Raw genomic sequence first — 21612 nt, 5'->3', positions numbered from 1 at the left:
TGCCCCCCCCCCCCCCCCCCGTGTCAGTTACTTTCCTGTTACTGTGATAAAACACCATGGCCAAGGCAACTTATAGAAGAGTTTATTTTGACTGCCGGCTCCAGAGGGATAAGAGTCCATAATAGGAGTGTGGGGGTGAGAGGGAGGCATGGTGAGAAGTGGCAGGAGCGGAGGCTGACCGCCACACCCTTCTCTCTGGCTCCCCGTGGACTCTGGTGGGACTGTGCTCTGACTCTGGTGACCAGCACTACTGTGGACGTATGTCCTGTGTTCTGACATGTGGACATATGTCCATGTTGCTTTCACTTCCCTGTGAGGATCCAGGGCTCAGCACTGGATGGGACCGCAGTGGGATCCGAGGCTGCGGCATTCCGTCTGCTGTGCCGTGCCTGTGTGTACTCACGTGATCCTAGGCTTCTAGAAGTCAGTGTGATCACTCATGCTCCGTGGCAGAAGGACAGGGAATCAGCTAGAAGGCAGTGTGGACTAGTATTGGAGCAGGGGGCTAGCAGGCTGCCTGCAGAAGCCTTTGCCTTCTAGAAAAGGGCTCCAGACTTGGACAGCTGGGTCTGCAGAGTTGACTGGAGCCCAGATTGCTGGGCTGATCTGTGCCGAGAGGCCTTCTGAGGGATACGGAGACTGCTCAGAGCACCCCCAGTGAGGGTTCCTCAGCAGGAATCATGAGAGCTGAAAACACATCTTTGAAGTACCTTTGTCTGCAGATCAGTAATTTAATTGTTTCCTGTGGGATGAGTGTGCTGCATACCTTTAATTGTTTCCTGTGGGATGAGTGTGTTAGTCAGCTTCCTGTTACTGCAATGAGACACTGGAGGCAATTGGCTTATAGAGAGGAAAGTTTTATTCTACTTACAGTTGGAACCTCCAGACAGGAACCAGGCAACCCACTTATTAGTAACTTGTAACAAAACATTTAACAAAAGCAACTTAGGGGACGCAGGGTTTATTTTGGCTCACAGTTCAAGGGTGTTCTAGTTTGGTTTCTGTTGCTGTGTTAAACGCCGTGGCAAAAACCAACTTGGGAAGGAAAGGATTTATTTGGTTTACACTGCTGATCACAGTCCATCATCAAGGGAAGCCAGTACAGGAGCTCAAGGAACCTGGAGGCAGGACTGAGGCAGAGACCACGGAGGACGCTGCTCACTGGCTTGCTCCCCTGGCTTGCTCAGCTCCCTTTCTTATACAGCCCAGGCCCACCCCCCAGGGATGGCATCGCCCACAGTGGGCTGGGTTCTCCCATCAGTTGACAGTGAAGAAAATGTGCACAGACAGGCCCATGGGCTTCACAGACCGTATTTGACGGTGAGGACGGTGAGGACGAAGTAAACCTCTGTGACCTGCTGATGCTCCCGCGTCGTCTCTGGGCTGGGTCGTTTGCATTTTCTCGTTTCTCTTTGTCAGTCTTGCCAGAGTTTCATCAGTTCTTACCGACTTAAAAAGGGTGAGTGACGTTGTGTCGTTGAGTGTCCTCTCTTACTTTTCTGTTTTATATGTTTCTGCATGTATGCTTAGCATTTCTCACATCTACTGGAACCTTCAAAACCTCTAGTTATCTAGAAACATGTAATTAACGGTTGTAGGATGTTTTGTGCTGCATACCTTTAACACTAGCTCCCCCTCTACTGGGTTGATGTCACTATCTCTCCCTCACTCTCCCCTCTCCCCTCTCTCTGTCCTGACTTCTGGTGACCCCCCCCCCATTCAATTGTGTACTCCTTTGCAATCAACTGCTTCCACAAATAGGAACGTGGTATTTGTTGTTCGGTGCCTGCTTGTTTCACCTAATGTCATGACCGCTAGCTCTACACTAGCGTTGTCTGCGTGCTTTTGCAAAATTTTCTCTCTTTTTTTAATACTTACTGTTTTTATTTTATGTGTATGAGTGTATTGCCTGAATGTATGTAAATACACCTGGGTCATGCAATGCCTGCAGAGGTCAGAAGAGGGTGTCGGATTCCCTGGAACTGGAATTATAGACAATTGTTAGCCGCCATGTAGGTGCTGGGAATCGAACCCAGGTCCTCTGCAAGAGCAGCCAGTGCTCTTAACTGCTGAACCATCTCTCCAATCCTGAATCTAAGATTCTTATTCATTTCTAGTGTGGGCATTGAGTGCTACAAGTTTCCCTGAGAACATGTGTGTTGTGTTGTTGTTGCGTGGAATGTTCTGTGGCTGTGACCCTGGTGGTGGTGGTAAGTGCTGTGTTGTGTTGAATCACCCGTCTTCAATGCCAGTTGTCCAAGGAGGTTCTAAGCCTCCTCTTAAAAGTGTGTAGCTGTCTGTCTTCTGTTGGCCGATCAGTTCTTGGTCAGGTGTTTTGCTCCTCTTTGCTTGGTGAGTATATATTAGGGTCGCTTCCTCCTTCATCACATAATACTCTCTGTGGTTGTGTTCTTGGTCCCAAAGTCTCCTCTTTCAAATCTGATCACACCCATCGGGATTGTCTTGGGTTGAGGATGCACAATAACTGCCTGGGCTAGTGTATTGGAAGTGAATTTCCGTGGATCTCATGTAATTATGTCAAACTGTTCTGCTGGTCTCTGCCTTTTGATTGGCATAATTTTGATCATTTATATTTGATGCAATTACTGACATGTAAGGGCTTGCGTTTGCTCTTTGGGAGTCTCTGGTTTTTTCCCCTCGTTCTTATGGGTTATGTGAATCTTTTCATAGTTCCACTTTGATTCACCCGTGTTAAGAAGTGCCTTTTGAGTGCATCTGTGTGTAGTTAAGTGTAGGCGTTGTGCACAAGTAGCTTTAAAACATTTATTTATTTATTTTCAAATTCTTTATTGAGCTTTCATAATTTTATACAACAATTCTAATCAAATTTAGACCCCCTCCCTAATCCATGCCTCCCCCATCCCCCCACCAGACCTCATGTATTCTGCCATACACTTTAAGGCCCATCCAGTCAAGCATTTATACCCAGATGTCCTTCAGTGTAAATTCATCCACCGGAGTCTAGCCAGCCCATCTAGAGAGTATATGTAAGGCTACTCTCCCTCACCCAGCACCAATCAGTCTCCAATAGTTCCCAGTCAAGGGCTGGCCCACCACCCATTTCTCTCCTCCCCTCTGGTCCTTGTCTGATTGAGCTGTCTTGGGTCCTGTGCTTGATGCCACCATTGCTGCAAGTTCACACATGCAGGCTTCCAGTGGCCTGAAAGTCTGTTTCCTTGTGTTCGTAAACCAGCCCTGGCTCTTACAATCTTTCTGGCCCCTCTTCTGTGATAGTCCCTGAGGTGTGGGTGGGTGAGGGTCTCATGTAGCCCAGGCTGGCCTTAAACTCTGTGTAGCTGAGGATGGCCTTGAACTTCTGATCCTCCTGCTGGGATTAGAGGCGTGGGCTGCCACACCCACTCCTTCAGCTTCTTGAGTCTCGAGGTCTGTGTCTCTTTCCTTGTGTGGAGCTTTGAGCATGTTTCCAGATCTCTCTTCCCTTTCTTCTGCTGGGATCCCAGTGAGGTGAGGACCATGTGCTTCCCACAGCTCCTGGGCTCCCACAGCTCCTGGGCTCCCACAGCTCCTGGGTTTCCCACAGCTCCTGGGTTTCCCACAGCTCCTGGGTTTCCCACAGCTCCTGGGTTTCCCACAGCTCCTGGGCTCCCACAGCTCCTGGGCTCCCACAGCTCCTGGGGCTCCCACAGCTCCTGGGCTCCCACAGCTCCTGGGGCTCCCACAGCTCCTGGGGCTCCCACAGCTCCTGGGCTCCACTCCCTTAGTGTCTGGTCTCTCCTCTCCACTGCTCAGCCTGAGTGACTCAGTTTCCATCTTTCAGTTCCTCTGTCTTCCTTGTCCTGCTGTTGACCTTTCGTTTTAGTCACTTGCTCCGTCCCGTCTGGTTTTGTTTTGTTTTGGTCCTGAGGTTTCTCAGACTTCGGTGCAGCTCTCTGCTTTTCCAGTTTCTGAGCCCGCCTCTGATCAGTGCCTGAACCATCACCGCTGCTCCAGACCCATCTGTCCGTTCCAGCTTCTCTGTGGCCAACACGGTCCCTGCTATGATCTTTGCAGTTTGAGATCTTTCCAGGTGGTTTTCTACTGCAACGTGGGTATCTCCGATTATGGTTTGTGACTTCGGATCTTACTGGAACCTCTGTTAGCTTTGTTCTTGGTGTCCCTTCCCTTCCTTTGTTTTTGAAATAGTATCTCATGCAGCCCCAGAACTGTCCTAGAAATGATGTAGCTGAGGTTGACCTTGAACTCACTAAGTAGCTGAGGTTGGCCCTGAACTGATCTTCCTGTCTGCACTTCTCAAGTGCTGGGATCACAGATGTGCACTCCCTATTCAGTTAACTCTTCTGATGCTGTAGGGAAGGTGGGCAGGCCCAGCCCTACTGCCCCAGGTGGAGGTAGAGTTCCCCTGCTGGCCTCTATCAGACTCTACCTGGAAAGTCCCCTTGTTACTGTGGGAGATGGGGTGGGTGTTGCGGGGAGCTCTGGGCCTCCATGTCCTCCACTGACGTTGTGATAGGGCAGCCCTGTTGCCCCTGGGCAGTGAGGACAGCCCTGACTGTCTTACCATCTTTTCATGCCAGCCTAGTATGTGAGGAAGGTCTGCTCTGACTGCCTGGTGACTGGAGGCCAGACTTCCCTGGATGGCCGCACCAGGGCTTGGGATAAAGGGAGGATCCTGTGGCAATGACCTGGCTCCCTGGCTCCCTGCCTGGCAAGGGTTAGGTGCCCCGTTATGGCCACACAGTCTGGAAATCCAGGCTTCCCCGTGGTCTTGCTGCTGGGGTAGGGAGGGACCACTGTTTTGGGGGCTGACGCAGCACAGTGGTCATTACCTAAACACCTTTGACTGAAGAGAGTGTGCTTTGCTTGTGGGGTTTTGTCTGCCCTGTTGGGGTGTCTGCCTTATTCAGTTCTATGGTGTAACTTTCCCTAAGGAGACAAATGCTTACTTACCCCAGACAGGGCACCAATGACAGACCAAAGAAATGATTTCCTCAAGTCTAGCTTAGGGAACCAGTGAGTTTATTGGAGTATCTCACAGGACGGTGGTGAGGGGTCACCCACAGGAGCGTGGTGAGGGGTCACCCACAGGAGTGTGGTGAGGGGCCACCCACAGGACGGTGGTGAGGGGCCACCCACAGGAAGGTGGTGAGGGGTCACCCACAGGAGCGTGGTGAGGGGCCACCCACAGGACGGTGGTGAGGGGTCACCCACAGGAGCGTGGTGAGGGGCCACCCACAGGAGCGTGGTGAGGGGTCACCCACAGGAGCGTGGTGAGGGGCCACCCACAGGAGCGTGGTGAGGGGCCACCCACAGGAGCGTGGTGAGGGGTCACCCACAGGAGGGTGGTGAGGGGTCACCCACAGGATGGTGGTGAGGGGCCACCCACAGGAACGTGGTGAGGGGCCACCCACAGGAGCGTGGTGAGGGATCACCCACAGGAGGGTGGTGAGGGGTCACCCACAGGATGGTGGTGAGGGGCCACCCACAGGAGCGTGGTGAGGGGCCACCCACAGCACGGTGGTGAGGGGCCACCCACAGGACGGTGGTGAGGGGTCACCCACAGGAGCGTGGTGAGGGGCCACCCACAGGACGGTGGTGAGGGGCCACTCACAGGAGCGTGGTGAGGGGCCACCCACAGGACGGTGGTGAGGGGCCACTCACAGGAGCGTGGTGAGGGGCCACCCACACGACGGTGGTGAGGGGTCACTCAAGGGAGGGTGGTGAGGGGCCACCCACGGGAGCGTGGTGAGGGGTCACCCACGGGAGCGTGGTGAGGGGTCACCCACAGGAGCACGTATGAGACAAGGACAGCTATGTCACTGGACAGTGCATCCCGGTTGGCATGGGTGACAACTCAGCAGGCTGTGTCCCTGGAGCGTTCCCCCGCCACCCTCTGTCCTCGGCAGTCCTAAGTGCTCATGTGACTTCGGGGATGGCTCGAGAGTCTAGTAACGTTTCCTGTGATCTAGAGTCTTAGGAGCGCCCCTCTCCCTCCATGAGGTAGTGTTTATGGAGGAAATCACCGCACCACAAGCACATGTGTGGGGCAGAGATCAGTCCAGGCACCTGCAGGGGTCCCCACTGGCCTGCCTTCTCCCCACATCCCAGAGGCCTTTTGGCTCTGTGTCTGGCATTCAGGGCCCAGATGGGGAACCAACACATCAGCTACATCTGCCCAAAGCAAAAGTTCAACTGTTGGCTTAAAAAGTTCAGGAAAATCAGGATCTACGTGGAATTGGACCCTGCACCTCACAATGGCCTGGCCTCCTGTCTTCACAGGTCTGGAAGCTTCTCCAGTCCCCTTCCCTTGGCCATCTGGAGTACAGGCTGTGGCTGCTCTGGGGAACATTCCCGTGGGACTCAGTGTGCTGACAGCCGTGGTGAGTGAGAACCTTGTCCCTTTATCCTGTTACCCAGGACAGCTGAGTGCAGCCTAGTAGAAAACTGCCAACTTGCTTAAAGCATTCTGAGATTATTTCTGTGGTTTTTCGTAACTTTTACATAGTCCTCTCATTGAAAAAAATGTGTGTGGTATGTGTATGTGTATGCCTGTATGGACACTTGTGTGTGTCTGTATGTGCACATGTGGAGGCCAGAGGTTCATGTTGGGTCTCCCCCTATTGACAGAGTTTCTCACTGCACCTGTAGCTGACCATATCAGCTAGATACCTCACCATCCAGCCTCTGGGATATGCCTGTCTCCGGCTCCCAGCACTAGGGCTGTGCACTGCCATGCCCAAGTTTTATGTGGGTACTGAGGATCTGAATGCATGTCCCCCCTTCTTGTCCAGCGCTCTACCCTCTGAGCCATCTTCCAGCCCCAACTGCAACTTTCAAGTGTCATTTCTAGGTGACAGTGTTGTGTCACAGTGTCCAAAGGTCGGACACACCTATGAGAACTGATCTTGATTTCCTTCTCCTGAAGGATTCTGGGTCATCTCAAATCACCCCCTTCACCTGTGGGTGTTTCTGAAACCCGCCAGTGCGTCACCAATCCAGAGGACCCCTGATGTTCAGAGTGGTCTTCCCAGGAGGGGAAGGAGGAACCTCAAAATGGATGGGCAGGGGTGGGGTCTGCAGTGCCTCTCTGTCCTGGGGAGAAGATGTTGGGGTGCTTCTCTTGTTCCCATTCAGGGGAAGATTCAGCATGAGTTAGCATCCACTTACTGCTTATTGCTGTAAATAAAATTTTAGTTTGTTGGGCAAACTGGCAGCTCTTGAAGAAGACCTGGGTTTGATTCCCAGCCCCCACATGGTGGCTAACAACCATCCATAACTCCAGTTCCAGGGGACCTGACACCCTCTTCTGACCTCCACAGGCATTGCATGACATGGGTGCACCTCACACATGCATGCAATACACTCAGAGACATAAAGTAAAAATAATAAATAAAATATTAAAAATTTAGTTACCTGTTCTAGTTATCTATTATCGTGAAAAACAACATGATCGAAACAACTTGGGGAGGAAAAGATTTATTTGGCTTATACATCCTGAGCTTAGTTCATCACTGAGGGAAGTCAGGCAGGAGCTCAGGGCAGGAACCTGGAGGCAGGAGCTGGAGCACAGGCCACGGAGGAACGCTGCTTACTGGCTTGCTCCCCTGGCCCCTGCTCAGCCTGCTTTCTTATACAACACAGGCCCACCTGCCCAGGGGTGACACCACCCACAGTGGGCTGGGCCCTCCCACATCACTCATCAGGAAGATACCCCACAGACATGGTGTGGCCAGGCCAATAGAGGCAATTCTCCAGCTGAAGCTGCCCCTTCCCAGGTGTGTCAGTTTGATACCTGACGCTGTCTAGCACATAACTCAAAACTTCCCATCTTAACCAGTTTCTGCTGCACAGTTCAGTGGCATTCACACAGTCATGTGACCATCCCTACCAACTTAAACACCCCCCAGCTTTCTGTGTGTAAGGATTTGACTGGGGACATCACACAGTGGAATCACCCAGCTCTTGTCCTTGATATCCGATCTTGGTATGACACCCACACCCATGTTGCAGTGTGTATCAGAGCCCCCTTCCACCTTATGGTTGTCTGGCTATGTCATAAGCATAAGTGGTTTCCTTTGTCGTGGGCAAACACCCAGTAGTGGGTGCCTGGGACTCTGCTTAGTCTCTGGGTTGCTGTTGCCCACGACTGTTGCGTGGTTCTCCATCCCATCCGCTGTAGAAGAGGGCTGTGGTTTTACCGCCCTAGCCTGAGGACTGCCATCCTAACGAGTGGGAAGCTCTGTAATGTAATGTGGTTTGGAAGGACTTGCTATGAGTGTCAGCAACAGGCCCGCTGTGCTGTCAGTGCTGTGGGAATGACTTTTATGGGAAAGACTCTCTGTAACAAGTCTTTACAAACTGAAAATCTACATTGCCTTATAAAGCAAGTTAATCATGTGTTTTGAGAACATTTAGAACTACGTGCTGCTTCTAAGAAAAGCAATGCAATCAGTCCTATAGTGATTGGAAATCCGGATGTAACTAACTCTCACAAGCTAAGCTGAACACAGAGCTCTAATCTTCTACCATGTTTTACTAGTTGTGACTCAGTGAAGTCCCTGACTCAGCTCATGTGTGTGTGAGATGTGACAGTGATGACATTCAAAACAACAATGACATTGACAACAATGTCTCCCCACAGATGTTGCAAGCGACACATGGGCATAGGTGGATGGCATCTATCTGTGGTTTTGTGTGCTGTCCTGAGTCAGTAGGGTCAGAAAAATAACTTCTTCCTTTGTAAAACTGGCATCAAAGATGGCTTATGGCATGTTCAACATGTTGTTCACTAAATAGGAGGCACCTTTTGTTAGGGAGAACAGAATAGACACAGTTCTGAGAGAAATCGGAACAAGCCCAGATCTACTTATTGGTTAAATGACCCTAAGAGAGAAGCTTCTCATTAATGGGGTACCCGCCACAGGTTCTGTGGGGTACTGGCTCCTCTCTTTGTCTGTTTGAAGCATGTGGTCTGGCTGTGGGGTGTTGGGCAACACTTTAGAACGTCACACAAGCTTCTGCTGAATAATTGAATAATTGTGTCTGCACAGGTACAATTCTACAGGAGCAGGTGTGGCTGTGATGTTCCTAGGGAGATGACCAGCTAGCTGCCAGCACTGTCCTAGTCAGGGCCCTGGGTCCTGAGCCACCTTGCTGGGGAGAGAAGGAGTTACTCCATCCTCCTTGGGGTATAACCCGGTGCTAGACACTTCCTCACAGGTAAGCCAGGGACGGCCCGTGCTTGGCACATCCGGCCTGTGAGCCTGGCCTGGCTGGGTGCTTGGCTTCTGTTCATGGAGGAGCTACCTTGGCCAGATGCCCCATCTGGAACCCTTCTGGTGCCTCAGCTTCTCTCCATGTGCCACATGAGCATCCAGAGCATCCAGCACAGAACCCACTAGAGGCTCCACAGTTTGCACAAACACCCGAAGCAGCCAGAGCAGAGCCCTGAGATAGGGTGAGGGGATCCCTGAAGGCCCTGGAAGCACAGACTGTTTCAGAACAGGAGGCGGCCGAATGTCGCTTGGTAGCCATTGGCCACAGGGACAAGGTGACCTGTGTCAGCTTGCCTCCCTGGCACTGTGGGTGGGGACACACTACATGCTTAGATGTAACCCATATCCTGGCTGGGGAGAGCTTTTCTATGCATGTGAAGTCACAGAGAGAGGGGCTGAGAAGACAGGGACTCTCGATCTGTGTGCATCTGTGTGTATCTGCATCTGTGTGTTCACGGGTGTGGAAGAGACAACAGGGCAGCATGAGGAACCACCCCAGGTGAAGCCATCCAGGTTCCCACAGCCTCCTGTCAGCTGATAGAAAGATGTTGGCTCAAGAAGCTGCCACTTCTGGAGTTCTGGGTCAGGGGTGGCTTGGTGGATGGACTGTTCCTGGGGCGTAGGAGCCCGAGGGCTTTAGTGGGAAGGTGCTTGAGATGGAGCGAGATGTGACAGTCACACAGAACCGGTCTTTGGAGGCCACTGCCCAACACGCTGGTTTCCAGGCTGTGATCAGAGGTTGGAGCAGCCAGGAGATGAAGCCCAGAGGCTCCAGGGTCCGGGTGCAGACAATGAATATGGCCCCATCGTCCTAGGGGCCTGGCTCAGGGATGAAGGCTGTCTTCTGTCTCCGTGCAATAGCATGCTCAGTGTAAACAAAACCAGGTCACCCTGTCCCCTCACTGCGCAGAGCCCAGACCTAGGCCTGGTCCATTGTTAGGTACCATGGGAGCCGATGACTGTCTCTCTTCTTGTTGGTCAGCTATATGGCAGTGACTGAGCTCCAGGCCCCGCTGAAGGTAAATCCATCTTCCCTTCTCCGAGCTTGCCTTGGGAGTGACCTGCCACCAGCTGTATGTGACAGGTTGATAGATGATCCCAAACCCACCATGTCCTGATCCCTTGAACCAATGTGTCCCCACAGGGCAGAGATGCTGTCTTGACTGGGTTGTTGAGGACCTTGTTGGGGAAATGGCCTGGCCATTTCTGTCCGTCCTCGGACGCCCTCAGTGCCCTTGTATCGCGTTTGGGGTGTTCGCTTGGTGATTGGGCCACGTGAGGCCAAGGTAAGAGCCAGGGGAGATGCAGCCACAGGGTTGGGCAGAGTGCTTGCTATACAACCCAGGTCCAATCATCAGAACCCACATATAGTTGTCCTCTGACCTCCACATGTACGCATGATGATGACGATGATGATGATGCAGCCGACTGCTCAGGGAGACCTGGGGCCACAGGAGCTGGGGGATGCAGGAAGACCTTCCTCTGAACCATAAAGGGCTGGGGAGGGCAGTCCTGACACGCTTGGATCCAGCTGGAGGGCCCGAGTTCTGATGTTGGCCTTAGGAATGCATAAGGGTCCCATGCTGCCTGAGGCCCACTGTGGCACTTGGTGGCATGGCCACAGGAGTCCCAAACAGGGCTCTAGTTCAGCCCCTGACTTGTCAGAAAGCAGGCTGCGTTTCAAGGAGGTCACTCAGCAGGAAGCAGGTATGGGCATCCTGTGTGAAGGCTAAGGTTCCCTTGACGGCAGGCTGGTCACCGTGGGAATGCCTGGTGGCAGTTTCCTAGGTGGGCAGCATAGATGATGGTGGACTCATTCCTGTGCTCTTTGGGGATGGGTTAGCCTTTGTAGATAGAGTGCTTGAGGTAGGAAGGTGGGCCCTGAGGGGCTGGCTTCCTGCTGGGTGCCCTAGGGGATGCTGAGTACCCCTATCTTCTATGTAGAATAGACAGACTGTTGTCTCCACGTGGAGGCCACTGACCCCGTCTCCCGCAGAAATGGCCGGGAGGGGGCTGGGGAGATTGCTCAGTTAGTAAGAGCACTTACTGAAAGAGATGATGACCTGAGTTTGAATCCTCAGCACCCTCAGCTGATTGCTGCCGGGTGAGTGAGAGCTGATCCTCTTTCAGGGAGACACTCTAGATAGGCTGACTAGACCCCAGTGGATGAACTTGCACTGAGGGACATCTGGGGTATACAACTTAACTGATAGGCCATACTGTATATGACAGAATGCATGAAATCTGGTGGGGTGGGGCATGGGGGCTCTGGATGGGGAAGGGGGATAAAGGTGATTAAGATGTTCTGTATGAAATACACAAAAATTCAATAAAAAGAAAGCGGGGCATGGCTGAGTGTGTCTGCAACCCCAGCATTGGGGGTAGAGACAGATTTTGCCAGCTCACTGGCCTGCCAACCTAGCTGAAATGGGGGAGGGGAGCTTCCTGTTGAGTGAGAGACCCTGTCTGAACAAAGTGGAGGGAGGTAGAAGCAGACACAGGATGTCCTGTCCTGGCCTTGGCATACTAGTGTGTATTCCTGCACACTCACATGTATGCAACACACACACACACACACACACACACACACACACACACACACGGAAATGCCCAGGTCATTTGATGTACAATGTAGTCTTCAGCCAGTGAGGTGAGAGGCCACAGGTGTGAAGGACCCTCAGAGAAGGTTCCTGAGGCCAGAGGTGGGAAGGTGCATCCTGAGGGTCCACAACAGGTGATCTGATACATCGCCCACTCCAGGAACTGCAGGCCAGTCCCTGCCACTGTATGGCTTTCAAATCTCACTGGACCTCGGCGCTCCATCTGTATAATGGGTGTTCAGTTTGCACCTCACAGAACAAACTCAGCTGAAGAGAAAAGCTGAGCATTGTAAAAGCAGCTGCAAGAAAGGTCCCTGTTTCTTGTTAACACGCAAATACCACGATAGGGATAGACTGGAATGAATGAAAATGCAGCTTCCAGAAGACTGGGGGCTGGACCGGGTAATGTTCAGATAGTGCCCTCGGCTATGGGAGACCAAGCTGCCAAGGTGGCACACACAGCCACCTTCTTATGAGCCCTGCCTGGAGGGGGACCTGACAGCAAAGATGGCCTGGCTCTCAGGGCCTTTGCAAACAGTGTACGGTGCCCAGCAGCCATGGCCCTGGGAAACTGGGTGCAGGAGAGCCATGAGCAGCACTGTGCCTTGATCCAGCCACCAGAGATGCCACCGAGGCAGGTCAAGCCCCTGTGAAAGGAGAGGCGGCCACATGGACACCATGCCTTTTCTGGCAGGATTACTGATCACCTGGCTGTGTGGTGGACAGCTGCCTTGTCCAGAAGCAGAGCCACCGCCTCAGACTGCTGGGTATCCACATTGCTGGGGACAGTCACAGGCACTGGGGACCCCAGAAGGGAATAGGCTGCTAGGTGGGGTGCCCTCTGGCTAGGAAAACAGGGTCTCTTGACTCACCCATCTTCCTAAAGAAGGGGTACACAGCTTTAGCTTTTGGATTTTTTTTTAAAGCAATTTATTTTTTTGGTCTTTTTGAGACAGGGTCTCCCTGTAGCCCCAGCTGACCTGGAACTCGCTATGCAGACCAGCTTGGCCTTGAACTCACAGAGATCTGCCTGCCCCTGCCTCCCAAGTTATTTTTTATTTTTTTATGTGTATGAGTGTATTGCCTGCATGTGTGTAAGTGCACCTGTGTTGTGCAATGCCCTCGGAGAGGTCAGAAGAGGGTGTTGGATTTCCCTGGAACTGGAGTTACAGACGGTTCGTAGCCGCCATGTGGGTGCTGGGAATTGAATCTGTGTCCTCTGCAAGAGCAGCCAGCGCTCTTAACCGCTGAGCCATCTCTCCAGCCCCATTTTTAGCAACTTTTAATATTAATGTAACATTCACACGAAACTTATGTGATGGTTAATCCCAGTTGTCAACATGACTGGATCGGGGTCAACTAAGACACGGGCACTGGGTGCTCCTGTCAGGGGCTTATCGACCAGGTTATCTGAAGGGGGAAGATCTGGCCTAGATGTGGGCGGCACCTTCTGGTGGCAGCGCGGATGAAGGGCGTGGCAGAAGGGGACCTTGCTTTCTGCCTGCTGGCCTTTGTGCTCCCTGGGGAGTTCATTGACCCTGTTGCTGTGGCATTCGTTCCCCAATAGTGGAACCAGTTTCTTCAAGTTCCAATGTAGACTGACGACCAGCAGCTCTCCAGGAATCTTCCAGGCTTTCAGCGCCAGAACGGGACCACTGAGACATCCAGCCTCATGGACCGGGCAACTAACTGGATTTACAGCTGGTGTGAGGGGGCGTTGTTGGCTACCCCGACTGTCCTGGAAGCCGGTCTAACAAATATCCATTTATATTCATTACAAATATTCTGTCAGTTCCTCTGGAACCTTGAGTAACAAACCATTGTGATGTGTCTAAGTCAGTGTTTCTTAGCTATGTCGTTCTATTTAGAACGTTCTCATCTCCCCAGAAGAAACTACCCAGTCCAATAGCACTTCTTACTTCCTCCTAGCCCCAAGCAACCGCAGCCCGGCTTCCTGTCTGGATTACCACCTCCGGATTCTGCACAGCAGCGTGGCAGGCAGCGTGTGGCCCTTCGTGCTGGCTGCTCTCACTTGACAGTGCCCTCAAGGCTCGTCCTCACTGTAGCTTATGCCCGTGCTTGTTCTTTGTCATATCTGAATAATCCTCCATTGCTGGGTGTGTGTGGGTTCCTCAACTGATTCTACAACTTGGTGATAGTGATGCTCCAATGAGCAACAGGTGGGGAGGGAGGACACATGCAGACAAATGTTTTCGCTGCTCTTGGATTTGGAACGAGGAAAGGAACAGCACTCTCTCATTCTTTCAATCAATCAATCTCTCTTTCCCTCCCTCCCTCCCTCCCTCCCTCCCTCCCTCCCTCGGGTCTCACTATATATCTCCAGCTTGCCTAGAACTTGCCATGTAGACCAGGCTGGCCTCCAACTCAGAGATCCATCTGGGGCTGCCAGTGTCTCCGTGGTGGGCAGCCATGTTTAAGCCACTGTTGCAAGTGTGGTCCACAACCCAGACTCTTCCCTGTTAACTGGAAGACTGATTGTGGGGTAGACAGCTCCTTACTGCAGCCTGAGGAGGGGAGGACCATTTCCCGTGGCTCTTGAGATGCGCAAGTCACTGCCCACCCAGGACTTGTAGTGCTGAGTAGCCAGTTTCTAGCTGGGGGAATAGGAGATTTTCCCCTGACTGTGGCCAGCCCTGCTCCAGGCTACACAGTGGGAGATGCTCCTGAAACCCTGGTCCTGTTGGGAGGGATCCTGGGCAGGCAGCCCCAGCTCCTCCACACTTAGATCACCTGTAGAATTCACAGCTTGCCAAGGCAAAGATGCCCCTGTTCCTGAAGGCTTGGCAGCAGGTGAGCGGAGTTTGCAGGCCTAGCCCCTTGGGGAACCGCACCTCCTGGATGATGTTAGCAGATACTCAATTGCTTTTGAATCCAGCCTTCTCTGTGTGTGTTGGGGGGCGCCAGCCAGGTGCTGGCCCCCACTGGAGCCTGTGGTGTTCGGCCATGTTAAGAACTGTGCTTCTGTTGTGAGTTTTGATCTTCTGGGGCTAGTGCAATGCCGTCCAGTCCTTCCTCAGGGCACTGGGCTGAGCACTGACACTGAGGTCCCAGCAGGGAGCAGCCTCGAGGTGTCTTGGGTTGGGAGGAGTCCATGGGTTGTGGTTGGAATGTGAAATGTCTCCTTTAGGTTCATGTGTTTGGACACTTGGTTTCCAGCGGGTGACGCTGTTTGAGGAAGTTGCGGAACTCTTGTGAGGTAGGGGAAGTCTGTCACCGACAGGGCGGGCCTTGAGGGCTGTGGCTAACCTCACTTCTACCCCAGCAGGCTACTGCTTGGCTAAGACGTGAGTCACATATTTTGGTCTTAGAGAACTTCACCTTGTCTTTCCATCATGATGGACTGTATTCCTCCAACCGAGAGCCGAAACCCTTCTTCCTTTATAAAATAACTAAAGCAATGTATTTTAGGGCATTAACAGTTTTTAAATTACGTTCATTTATTACTTGTTTATTGTGTGTGTGTGAGTGTGCATGTGCCATGGTGCACGTGTGGAGGCCAGAGGACAGCTTGCAGAAGCCACTTCTCCCCTTCCACCACATGGGTGGGTCTGGGGATAAAACTCAGGCTGTTGGACCTGGTAGTGAGCATCTTTATCCACTGAGCAATCTTGCCGGCCCTACTTTACGATATTTCTGACTTACGATGGGTTCATCATGGTTGAATGCACCGTAGATTGAGGAAACATCCGCGTGTGAAAAGGCGAGGATGGCAGTGACAGCAGGGGCCTCCCTTCCCAGCGGGAGCGTGGGGTGGACGGGAGTTCTGGGTCAGTGTCATGGCCTCCGTGTGGTTTCCGGCTGCCTTTTCCGATGGCAGGATGCACACCTGTCCTGGGGCCTTGGGGCCAGTCTTCTCTTCAACAAACCATATTTCCAGTTACTGGTGATTTAAAAATTAAAAATCTAATGTATTCAAGTTATGGCTTCGAAGGCTTGCTCCTCTTCTGGTGTTACACCAAATTTTACCACTGAAGTCCACGTATAAGTCTAGGTGAGTTTTTGATCCCTGAGCAGTTGGCCTTTGGTTCAATGCGATCTCACTTATAGACTTGAATTCCCTTAAGTTCAAAGACATTCTGTCCTGAGTATTCGAGTTTTTCTCATCAATCTGGTATTGAAGGTAGGAGGAAGCTTAAACTGCATGTGTGTATGTGTATACATGTTTTGCATCTGTGGGCACATATGTGTGTACACATGCATGTAGCGGCCTGAGGTTGCTGTCAGGATGACCCTCCATTGCTTTCCCACCTTATTCATCAAGGCAGTGTCTCTCGATCAAACCTAGAGCTGCCGATAAGGCTAGTCTGGCCGGCTGGATTGGGGATCCCCCGTCCCCACCTTCTGAAGCTGAAATTATAGACTGGCTGCCACACTTACCTGGCGTTTACAGGGGTTCTGGGGATCCGAACTCAGGGCCTCACACTTGCCCAATCCTAGTTAAAAAGATTTATTTTTACTTTTATGTGTATGAATGTTTACCTGCATATATGTATGTGCACCAAGTGCATGCAGTACCCATGGAGGCCAGATGAGGGCGTTTGTTGCCCTGGAGTTTCAGTTACCAATGGTTGTTAACTGCCATGTGGGTGCTGGGAACTGAACCCAAGTCCTCTACAAGAGCAGCCAGCTCTCTTAACTGCTGAGCCGTCTCCCCGGCCACATTTTCAGTTTTTAGAACAATATCTTTTTGAAAACAAAAATTTTATTGAGCTTTTGTACATTTCCCCCACCCCATCCACGTCCCTTCCAACCCCCCACTGAACCTCATGCATTCTGCCATGCATGTTAAGTCCTATCCAGTCAAGCATCTGTACCCAGATGTCCTTCAGCGTAAATCATCCACTGGAGTTCAGTCAGCCCATCCAGAGATCGTAAGTATGGCAGACTCTCCCTCACCCAGCAGCAGCCAGTCTCCACTAGTTCTCAGTCTAGGGCCGGCCCACCAGCCATTTCTCTTGTACCACTCTGGGCCCTTGTCTAATTGAGTTGGCGTGGATCCTGGTATAACACTACCTTTTAGTGCCAAGTCTCTGTGCCGATCCATGAGATGCATATTTGGCTGGGATATGGTTAGCCTTCAACACCATATCCAAGCAGGTGAGGTGGGTGCGTCGAGCAGATCCACCTTCTGGGTTTAATGTATGGGGTGTGTCGTTCTTCACGCCTAACCTTGGGCCTGTGCCTCCACGGCAGCACTGAATAGTGCCCCACCCCCAGGGATGTGGCTAGTGCACACAGTCTGGACCCTCCGTCTGAGGAGCTGGGGCTAACCCTCAGCCAGGGAGGGTGGCCGCTCCACTGGGACCTGAGGTGTTTCTGCTTCAAGATCTTTACCCCTCATGGGCTCTGATAGCTTTATGTTTCCTGCTGTGCAGGGTGCTGGGTCCTGCTGCCTCCCACCCCCCCGCCCAGGGCCCCTGCCCTGGTCACAGAGGTTAGCATAGTCTACACAGCAGCATGGTTTTGTTGGAAGCTTGTGACCAGTGCACAGTACCTGAGAGCCACAGGGTGCCTCCAGACCAGCCACCCACAGAGAACCATCCCCAGATGTGGCCAGGGACACGGCAGCACAAAGTCTGTTCCCCAAATTACCCGAGTTACCTGCCTGTTCACGCTGCACTGGGATTTCTAGTGGCACATGGGACATGGGCATGCCCTCATTTTCCAGTGCAACCAGCCTGATCTTGTTCTCGGCTCAGCCACATCTGCTGATGGTGTGATAGGTGGGCTGAGCCGTGTCCCTAACAGGTCAGAGGTTGTCCTTGTTTACACATCAGGTCTTTAAAGGGGTGGTGCAGTTGGGGGAAGTCCTAATCCACAGGGACTGGATGATAGGTGGTGGAAGGCGACTGGGATGTGGAGCCACACAGAGGGACCATGGGAGGACACTCGGAGGATGGTGTGTGAACATAAAGGGGTCATTTGCCCACTGTGTGTAGAGTAGCTGGTTCCTCTGGTTGGACATGACCACGGCTGATTAAATGGGAGCAGCTGGGACCTTCGGGAGACCCTCCTGAGAGCGCACCGCAAGGCACCGGACAGCGTGAGGCAGCTCTGCTTGCTGCTAGTGCTCTTAGCACTTGGGGAGATGGGGGCTCTTTCCAGGCCTTAGTCTTCTCATGCTGTGATGTTAAGTCTGAGGTCTCCTCTGTGTCGTGTGTCCTGATGGGGTCTAGCCTTGGACCTGGAATGGCTCTGCTGACTGCAGATGTCCAGGGCATGGAAGCCTCCAGCCAGTAACCATTGTCCCCTTGGGTGTGACGCTACTGGAGGCTGCAGTGAGGGACTTGGAGGGATGAGGACACAGATGCACAGAGGACAACCACGTGAAGACACAGGAGAAGACACCACCCGCAAGCCCAGAAGAGGAGCCTCCAGCTAGACCTTCTAGCCTCTGAGACAGGGGGCCGTGATGCCTTCTGTGCCACTCTGTGACAGTGGTCACCCAGGAGCTGAGGATGTCCTTTCCAGTGCCATGCCCCGGGGGCCGTAGCTTTGTCCTGACTAAAGAGGAGTTAGTGTGTGTCCGGCCGTGCCGTGAGCCTTCTGCTTTGTCTCGTTTTACTCCAACAGAAGGCTGGTCCAGGGCTGTGGAGGCTGAGCGTCACCCTCCAGATGGGACAGTGAGGGTGAGCCGGAAAGCACACGGTACTTTGGCTCACACTGCTCAGAGGTGCGGTGGCACGGGGACTCCGCTCGGTGGAATCCGCACGTGTGCCCTCCTGACATCTTCGTGTCCCTGTGTCCCTCTGTCTTCGCATTTTGCACAGCTCACTCCTGAAGCTGCACATCCATCCTAGCCCACTAGGTTCCCCTAAGCTTCAGCTGAACTAAATCATCGGCAACCCAGCGTGAGTTAAGGGTGCTGATAAGCCACTGATAGCCCTTCAAATGATGGGTGCGAGGACTAAGCTGCTCACCCAGAGAACCAGCGCGTGGGAAGGGGCGCTCCCCTAGCTCTGGCCCCTGTACAAAGGCTTCAGTGGTGTCCTAGTTTGTTTCTTCATTGCTGTGACAAAACACTCTGACCACTACCAACTTGGGGAGGAAAGGGTTTATTTATCTTACATCTCCTGGGTCACAGTTCATCAGGGAGCCCAAGGTAGGAACTCAGGTCAGGAACCTGGAGGCAGGAGCTGGAGCACAGGCCATGGAGGAACGCTGCTTACTGGCTTGCTCCCCTGGCCCCTGCTCAGCCTGCTTTCTTATGCAATACAGGCCCACCTGCCCAGGAGTGGCACCACCCACAGTGGGCTGGGCCCTCTCACATCACTCAACAATCTAAAAGGTGCCCCATGGGCATGGCCACAGGCCAGTTCAATGGAGGCAATTCCCTAGTTGAGGCTCCCTCAACCCAGGTGTGTCAAGTTCACACTAAAGCTCTTCAGCACAAGTGAGGAGATGGGCCTGGAGAGTGGCCTGGGGGGGGTCTTCATGTCCCTGTCTATGTCCACTGCTCCTAAGTAGATGCTCTAGGGATACACTTTGAAATGAAATCACTGTTCATTTTATAGTTTTCAGAACTTTTTGTGTATTATTTACATGAGTTTATGTGCATTACATGCATGCATTAACCTTGGTGACCAGAGGAGGGTGTTGGAGTCCCTGCAGCTGGTATTATAAGCAGTTGTGAGCCACCATGTGGGTGCTGGGAACCAAACCCGGGTCCTCTGCAAGAGCAGCCAGTGCTCTTAACCACTGAGCCATCTGTCTGCCCCTGAAAGCACTGTTTAAAGGTAAAACTGAGGGGCTGGAGAGGCGGCTCAGTGGTTAAGGGTAGTGGCTGTTCTTGCAGAGGACCAGGTTCGATTCCCAGCACCCACATGGCAGCTAACAACCATCTGTAACTCCAGTTCCAGGGTATCCGACACCCTTTTCTGACCTCCACTGGCATTACATGACACAGATACACTTACATGCAGACAATACACTCATACACATAAAATAAAAATATTTTTTAAAAAGATGGATCTTTTTCTCTTAAGCAGAAGTCTGGTTTTCCTGCTAACCCTTCCTCAGTTGCATCAAAAATGTATTGACAGATGTGTTGATGGGTGTATTGACAGAGTGGATGCGTCTTTCCTCCACTCAGAACCCGTGTTAGTTTCTTTTCCTGTTGCTGTGATCAACTGTTGCAACTTAAAGGGAAAAGGTCGATTTCAGCTCAGGGACGTCATAGCATCAGGAGTTGGAAGCCGCTGGTCACATGGTATCCACAGTCAGGAAGCAGAGCGGGTGAGTGCCGGTGCTGTATGTCGGGGGGATCTCAAGAAGGCAGAGACCATGAGGACGCTGCCTGCCCCTCGCAGACCGCAGACCAGACCATGCTTAGTTTTCTTACCCAGCCCAGGACCGCAGTGGTGGCCTGTGACCCGGAAGTGTAAGCCAAATAACTCTTTCCCTCCCATAAGTTGCTTTTGGTCAGAGTATTTTATCACAGCAACAGACGGGAAACTAGAACAGGGTCTCTGATTGGCCTGGAACTTGCCAAGCAGTCCGGGCTGGCCAGCCAGTGAGCCTTAGGAGTCACCGGTCTCCACCTCTCCATGCCGGGATGCAAACCTGGAGCACCGTGTCTGGCTTTTAAAAATGGGCTCTGGGTATTGAACGCAGGTCTTCTTGGTTGACCCGCTTTATCGGCTGAGCTATCTCCCTCGCCTTTAGGATGTTTTTAGTCTATTTGTTACACTTATATTATTACAATTTATTTATTTAGTGTTTGTGGGCATGTCCTGTGGAAGTCAGGGCACACCTTGTTCTCTCCCTCCCTTGTGTGTGTCTCGGCGATTGAACGCTGGTCTTGGCAGGCTTGATGGCACGTGCTCTTACTGGCTGAGCCAACTCTCCAGCCCTTTCCAGCCCTTTAAAAACTTTATCTCGGGCGCGGTGGTGCACGCCTTTAATCCCAGCACTTGGGAGGCAGAGGCAGGTGGATCTCTGTGAGATCGAGGCTTAACCTGGTCTATATAGTGAGTTCCAGGCCAGCTGGGGCTACAGGGAGACCTGTCTCAAAAAGACAAAAAAAATTTATTTTTGTGGCAGTGGCTACAGGTGGTGGCTGAGGCAGTGTCAGTGTCCTTGGACTGTGGTTCCAGCACTTTCTACAAAGTCTGTATTCCTAGGATGAAATTAAATCAATCTATGTTGGCATGTGGGCAACTGAGGTGTGGTTTATGTCTTGTGGATTGACAATCTCTTTTTTCCAAACCTGCCACCTGTAGGCATTGTAGACACCTGTATCTATTTTAATAAGCAACTGAACTTTCGCGCGCGAGCGCGTGTGTGTGTGTGTGTGTGTGTGTGTGTGTGTGTGTGTGTCTGTGACCTGGACCTCATCTTGGACCTCTCGTCCATGGCACCATTGGACACGGCTGGCGTGGGCTGCTTTCTGTTCCATTGCCCTCCTTGTGTCCTCGCCCTCATTTTAGAAAAGGGAGTCATTTTAGCTGTCCAGACCATACATGAACAGAGCTCACCGCCTCATCACAGCTTCCTGTGGGAACTGCACCCTGGGCACTCATGGATTCTACCCTGCCCGCTGATGAACAGCACCAGCAGGTGGTGCCCCTTAAAGGAAAGGCACACAGTCATAGAATGCATTCTGCATGCTCTCTCTCCTCCCTCCCTCTCCCCTCCCTCTTACCTTCCTCCCTCTCTCTCCCCCCACCTCCTTTTCTCTTTCTCTTTCCCCCTCCCTCCCCTCCCCCTCTCTTCCTCCCCCTCTCACCTCCTTCTCT

General features: G+C 52.4%; 1 protein-coding gene across 1 annotated transcript in view; it reads left to right on the top strand.

The window, feature by feature from the left end:
* Positions 1-21612, top strand: part of Shank2 (SH3 and multiple ankyrin repeat domains 2) — a 523081-nt gene that overhangs the window by 19924 nt on the left and 481545 nt on the right. Inside the window, exon 2 of the mRNA XM_029557122.1 lies at positions 6259-6359. The gene's annotated coding sequence lies outside the window, so the exon portion shown is untranslated. The remainder of the gene's footprint in view (positions 1-6258; positions 6360-21612) is intronic.

This window comes from Nannospalax galili, unplaced genomic scaffold, assembly GCF_000622305.1.
Source record: "Nannospalax galili isolate Female #2095 unplaced genomic scaffold, S.galili_v1.0 scaffold1307, whole genome shotgun sequence".
NCBI classification, from domain to species: Eukaryota; Metazoa; Chordata; class Mammalia; order Rodentia; family Spalacidae; genus Nannospalax; species Nannospalax galili.
Note: the sequence above shows the minus strand (reverse complement) of the source record. Positions and strands in the feature narration are given on the sequence as shown.